This window comes from Oryctolagus cuniculus, chromosome 11 (genome assembly GCF_964237555.1).
Source record: "Oryctolagus cuniculus chromosome 11, mOryCun1.1, whole genome shotgun sequence".
NCBI lineage: Eukaryota > Metazoa > Chordata > Mammalia > Lagomorpha > Leporidae > Oryctolagus > Oryctolagus cuniculus.
This window is the reverse complement of record NC_091442.1, coordinates 106,965,849-106,972,313: the sequence shown is the minus strand read 5'-3', so window position 1 is coordinate 106,972,313 and position 6,465 is coordinate 106,965,849. Positions and strand designations below refer to the sequence as shown.

The window sequence follows — 6,465 nt, the reverse complement described above, 5'->3', positions numbered from 1 at the left end:
GAGTTCCAGTAATGGTTCTTTAAATAGAGAAAATTAACCCACTAGGGTTACTGTGTGACCGAAATAAGAAAACGTGTATCTTGGAGCTGGCACTGTGGTGCAGCATGTTAAGTTACAGCCTACAATGCCAGCATCTCATACAGGCACTGGTTTGAGTCCCAGCTGCTCCATTTCCAATCCAGTCTTCTGCTAATGCACCTGGGAAAGCAACAGAAGGTGGCCCAAGTGCCTGGGCCCCAGCTACCAAAGTGGGAGACCCGGAGGGATTTCTAGGTTCCTGGTTTCAGCCTGGCCTACCCTTGGCTGCTGTGGTCATTTAGGGAGTGAACTAACAGGTGAAGATTCTCCCTCCATAATTCTACCTTTAAATGAAGTAATAATTTTTTTAAGAAAACCTGCATTTAGCATTCAACTGAGTGCTTGATACACAGTAAATACATAATAAATGCAGTGACTTTCATGATTTTTCAAAGGAAACAGCACAGTAAGAACTGTCTTCATGGAACTGGCATTGTGGCGTCATAGGTTAAGCTGCCACCTGCAACGCCAGCATCCCATATGGATGCTGGCTCCGTGTCCCAGCTGTTCCACTTTGAATCCAGCTCCCTGCTGATTGCCTGGGAAAGTAGCATAATCCATATGGAGACGTGGGTGGAGCTCTAGGCTTACTGACTTCAGCCTGGTCCCATCCCAGCGGTTGTGGCCATTTGGGAGTGAACCAGCAGATGGAAGTTCCATCTCTGTGTCGCCATCTCTCGCTCTGTAACTCTTTCAAATAAATAAATAAAAATAAACCTTTAAAAAAGAACTGTCTTCCAGAAGATTAATCCTACCACATTATAGTAAACAGATTAATGAGAAATTGCAGACAAAGGTACGGACCAATTTGGCAAAAGCCCAGCAGTTTAAGCAAAAAGCTAAGGAAAGGAGAAAAGCCTGTGGCTGCCCTTCCCCCCTAACGCAGATTTTTCCTTGGGGCCTGCACAGCCCTGGAGAGGAGAGCTTTTGCTGCTTTTTCAAGCTAATCCCGGAGGTTTGAGTCATCTTTGTATACGAACTCGCCTAACCCATGGGGAATCGTGATGTATGTTTTTAATATTCTGATTAACACATCGTAACAACGTAGGGATTTAAAATGTGGTGATTATGCGGTGTTTCTTTCTTTAGTGGTGTTTCTTTTTCTTTCTCCCAGGATTAGTGGTGTTTCTATAGAGGAAGGTGGCGTGTAAGGCTTTGGTAATTTCAGGCTTATTTATATATTCAGCTTTAAAATCATTTTCTTCAATGCCTGCTCATGTAATAATTCAACAGACAGCAATGGAGACTTTATGGGCTAAACCCTGCAAACACATCAGTGAACACCAGGTCTTTGCACTAAGTTTATATTCCAAATACATAAAATATTCAAAGTCCATTTATTCAACAAATATTTATGGAGCACCTACTACATTCTGGGTGCTATTTCAGATACTTGGTCTCATTCCTTATCAAAACAAGCACAATTCCTAGTCCTCACACAGCTTACATTCTAGTAGGAGGAGATGGATGAGAAACCATAAATGTAAGAAATAAGGAAATTATACAGTATGTTAGAGTGTGGTATTATTTGAAAAAAAAAAAAAAAGCAGTGAAGGGAGAGTGGGGTAGGTAGGTGGAACTGCAGCTTGTAGGTGACTGATTTAGGTTGGTCTCCAGGACACAGAGGGAAATGAGGGAGTGATGAGTTATGTGGATATCTAAGCAACTAAGGTACTAGGCAGATGTTACAGTCAGTGCAAAGGCCCTGAGGCAGGGGTGCCCCTGACAGAAGCAAGGGCTGCAAGGAATAGAGTGAGCAAAGGAGAAAGGACAGGAGGAGATAAGGTTACAGGGGGGAATGGGGAGGGAGGATCATAGATCCCACGGAGTCTTGTCTAATGAAGCGGCCATCATTCACCTGTTAAAGAAATCAAATGCACTGAATATATTTCTTTAATTTTCAATAAAGGTTTATTTATGTACTTGAAAGGCAGAGTTACAGAGAGAAAGAGAGGAAGAATCATTTGTTGGTTCACTTCCAAAATGACCACAAGGGCTGAGTATGGGCCAGGCTGAAGCAGCTCCACCCTTGTCTCCCACATGGATGACAGGAGCCTTCCCCGGTGAATTAGCAGGGAGAAGGAGCAGAAGTGGAGCAACCTGGATTGGAATCAGTGCTAATATGGGACGCAGGCACCACAGGCAGTGGTTTAACTCGCTACGCCACAACTCTGGCCTCTCTTTTTTACTTTTTAAAAATTATTTATGCAGAGGAGAGCCAGCTCCCATCCTCTGTTGGTCTACTCCCCAAATGCCTGCAATGGCTGGGATGGACACAGGGTCAGAAACTCGATCCAGGTCTTCTACATGGGTAGCAGGGACCCAACTACGTGAGCCATTACTGCTGCCTCCCATAGTCTGCATTAACTGGAACTGGAGACCAGAACCAGGAATCAAACCCAGGCAGTCCAACACGGATATGGGATGTAGGCAACCTTTTTTTTTTTTTTTTTTTAAAAAAAGACTATTTATTTATTTGAAAAATGACAGAGAGAGAGAGAGAGACAGACAGACAGACACAGAGATCTTCCCTCTGCTGGTTCACTCCCCAGATGGCTGCAACAGCCAGGGATGGGCTAGCCTGGAGCAAGGAACTTCATCTGGGTCTCTCACATTGGTGGCAGGGACCCAAGCCCTGGGGCCATCCTATGCTTTCTCAGGCGTATTAACAGAGTCCTGGGTTGAAAGCAGAGCAGCTGAGACTCAGATTGGCACTCTGGTGCGGGATGCTGATGACTCAGGTGGCGGCTTACCCTGCTGGGCCCCTACATGGGCTTCTTCATCAGCGTCCTAACCGCTAGGCCAAAGGCCCACCCCTGAGTGTATTTCTTCCGAGCATAGGACAGCTGTGCTGGGCCAAGAAACCCGTCGTTCTTGAGCAGGGCTGGGGAAAGCCTGGGGTTCCCAGGTTGGTGGACTCACAACAGCTGGGCTGCTTGGAGACCACCTGACGTTCAGCCGGGGGCTCACCAGCTCGCTTTCAGCAACACGGCACCACATGGGGAGACGGGCACTGATCGATTAAAACAGATTCTGGCCATCACCTGTCACCTCTGCCAAAGAACCATCGGTCTTTTCTTTTGTTCAACTTGGAATGAAAGAACTTGCCAATCTCTGTCTTACTCTGAGAGAAATGGAGAGTTACCGGAGGCTATCGGGGCGGAGCAGGCACAGGATCTGACTTACAGGTTCAGCGGATCTGAGAACCTGGCTGCTGTGCCGGCCGGCGTGGAAGCGGGAGACACTGCAGCCATCTTGAAGGGAGGAGATGTGGCCGGAGTCCCAGTGGCATCCTGGTGGTGGTAGAGGGAGCAAGAAGTCGTCCCCTTCAGGATTCTTTATGGATAACAAAGAACAAGATGATCCAATTAGCCAAAGCGCATGACAGTGAACACAGTGTGGTCCTGAAGAGGAGAGCCTCCTGTGTAGGGGGCAAGGCAAGGCCGGGGCGGGGGGTGGGGGTGGGTCGAGAGTGGTGAGTGGGTGGGGCAGGGCACACGCCGGGAGGGAGAAGGAAGCAGAAGCTGAGCCCTGCAGGCCTCGGTGCGGAGAATACCTGGGGAACAGAGTGGGAAGAGCAGGGGCAGGAAGCTGGGAATGGAGACAACACCGTGACAGATCCATCAGTCTGCCTGGGCCCGTTCTGAGGCCTGCCTGAAGCCACACAGGGACACCCAGCTGGGCAGTCCTCGTCCCTCTAGGGATGCTGTTTTATCACTGTCCAGTGATGCATGTAGTCACGAAAAGTGGGTAACACCTGTCAGCTTTTCGGCACTAGAATGAAATAATCGGGGAAGGCAGCCTATATAAAGACAGAGATGTATTTTGGTTCATGGTTTTGTTTTTTAAACCATTTTTATTTATTTTCATTTTATTTGACATGGAGAGTGAGAGAGAGAGAGAGACAGAGAGAGGGAGAGAAAGCTCACAGCTTCCATCCTCTGGTTTACTCCCCAAATGCCCACCATAGCCAAGGCTGGGCTACTGCCAAGCCTGAAACTCAAGCCGGTCTCACACCTGGGTGGCAGGGACCCAAGTATTTGTGTCATGATGTTGCCTCCCATTAGCAGAAAGCTGGAACTGGAAACAAATCTGGGACTTGAACTCAGGCACTTGAATATGGGATGTGGGCATCCCAAGTGGCACCCAAACTGCTGTGCCAAATGCCTGCGGCTGGCTCATGGTTTGGGATGTTTACAATCCAAGACTGGGTGGGTCCTATTGGTTTGGTGATGGTTTTCTTGCCAGTAGAATCCCGAGGTGGCACCAGGCACCATGTGCAAGAGACAAGGAGCACCTTGGTCTCCATGGTCTCCATGAAAGCCACAAAGACCCAATCATGGGGTTCCACCCTAATGACATAATCCAATATAATCACTTCCCAAAGGCCCCGCCTACACACCACCCTCAGTATCTGGGAACTAAATTCCTGAATTCAGGGGCGGGACAAATATTTAAACCACTGCAACATCTATTGGGGGTCCTGACTATCAGTGTGAAAGGCACAGAGAACACAGGTTGTTCAGGAAGGAAGACCTGGGGTTTGCCTGCAGGGCAGTGTGGACTCACCACAGTCTTAGCCCTGGGGTTCTTGGTACAGTGCCTGGGAAACAGCAGGAGCGGGGAAAAGCCTGCTGTTGAACTTGAATTCAGCATGTAGACAGACCCGCGGCGTTGGCAGGAAGTCATTGTAACGCCAGGAAAGAAGCCCTCTTCCTCTCTTTTGGTTCATCCTCCAGCATGTGGATTAATCACGATTTTCCCGCTGCTGTTACTTTGGTGTTTATATCTCCTGGCCTTTGACCACCTAATTTCATTCTGAAAACTCCATTTAATGAATACACATAGAGCAGTGGAGGGGTTAAACTCAGGCAAGTGACAGTGCTAGAAGACTGATGGAGGAGTAGGTGTTTAGCCTAGCAGTTAAGATGTCTGCCTCCCACAGAGGGGAGTGCCTGGGTTTGAAGCCCAGTTCTCGCTCCTGATTCCAGCTCCCTGACAATGCAAACCCCGTGAAGAAGTGGTGATGACTCAACTATTTAGGTTCTTGCCACCATGTGGGAGACTTCAATTGAGTTCCCAGTTCCTGGCTCTGGCCAACAAGCCCAGGCCTGGCTGTTGTGGGCATATGGGGAGTGAACCTGTCTCTCAAACAGATTAATAATAATAATTTAAAAACCCAACGTAGGGGGTCAGCGCTGTGGCGCAGCAGGTTAACGCCTTGGCCTGAAGCGCCAGCATCACATATGGGTGCTGGTTCGAGACCCAGATGCTTCTGTTCCAATTCAGCTGCCTGCTAATGGCCTGGGAAAGCAGTAGAAGATGGCCCAAGTGCTTGGGCCCCTGCACCCGCATGGGAGACCAGGAAGAAGCACCTGGCTCCTGGCTTTGGATCGGCACAGCTCCGGCCGTTTCAGCCAACTGGGGAGTGAACCATCGGATGGAAGACCTTTCTCTCTCTCTGCCTCTCCTCTCTCTGTGTAACTCTTTCAAATAAATAAATAAATCTTAAAAAAAAAAAAAAAACAATGTAATAGGTTTAAAAAAGTATGATGGAGATTGAAATTCTTACCACATAAATATCTTAGAATAAGACAACTCTGGGGCTGCCACTGGAGCACAATGGGTTAAGCCGCCACTCCCAATGCCGGTATCCCATATGGCATCGCATACCAGAGTGCCAGTTTGAGTCCAGGCTGCTCCTATCCAGCTCCCTGCTGATGTGCCTGGAAAGGCAGAAGACGGCTCAAGTATTTGGGCCCCAGTTACCCCATGGGGGAGACTCAGATGGGGCTCCTGACTCCTGGCTTCAACCTGGCCCAGTCCTGGCTGTTGAAGCCATTTGGGGCGTGAACTAGCAGATGGAAGACCTTTCTCCTCCCCTCACCTTGTCTCTGTTGCTTTGCCCTTCAAATAAACTTTATTTTTAAAATGTTTGGCTGAGGAAGGCCTTTTTTTCTAAGTGTACTTCGACTCCAGACAACCCTGAGAAGTAGCTGATTTTATTCCCATTATAAAGCATGAAAAGCTAAAGGAATCCGGCCACCAGCACAAGCCAGTAAGTTGGGGAGGCTGGAATTCCAATCAGGTCGTCCCATTCCACAGTAGCATTGCTGCTTCTCTTGCAGGAATTGGGAGCTTCCTTCCTTGCCCCAGAAATGTTTAAGACGTCTTATAAATAAAACACTTAGATTCTTAGAGGACTGAAGTTAGAAAGGCGAATACGGCGCCAGGCCCCTCGTCGATGCAAGTTAAGGGGAAGGTGATTTCCAGCTCTGGGTGTAGAAATCTTGCTGTCCTTGGCGGCTGGGTGGCCGCTTGGGTCACGGCCCCTCTGTGATGTTTGCTGCCAGGGAAGCTCGACCCATACTGCAGACGGAGAGTCAA

General features: G+C 48.5%; 1 long non-coding RNA gene across 1 annotated transcript; it reads right to left on the bottom strand.

Moving 5' to 3' along the window:
• Positions 1–1,396: 1,396 nt before the first annotated feature.
• Positions 1,397–3,414, bottom strand: LOC127491072 (uncharacterized). The gene is made up of 2 exons (XR_007919579.2): positions 3,265–3,414; positions 1,397–1,936 (listed from the first exon to the last, which is right to left on the bottom strand). It is a non-coding gene; the product is annotated as an uncharacterized lncRNA (long non-coding RNA).
• Positions 3,415–6,465: the final 3,051 nt, after the last annotated feature.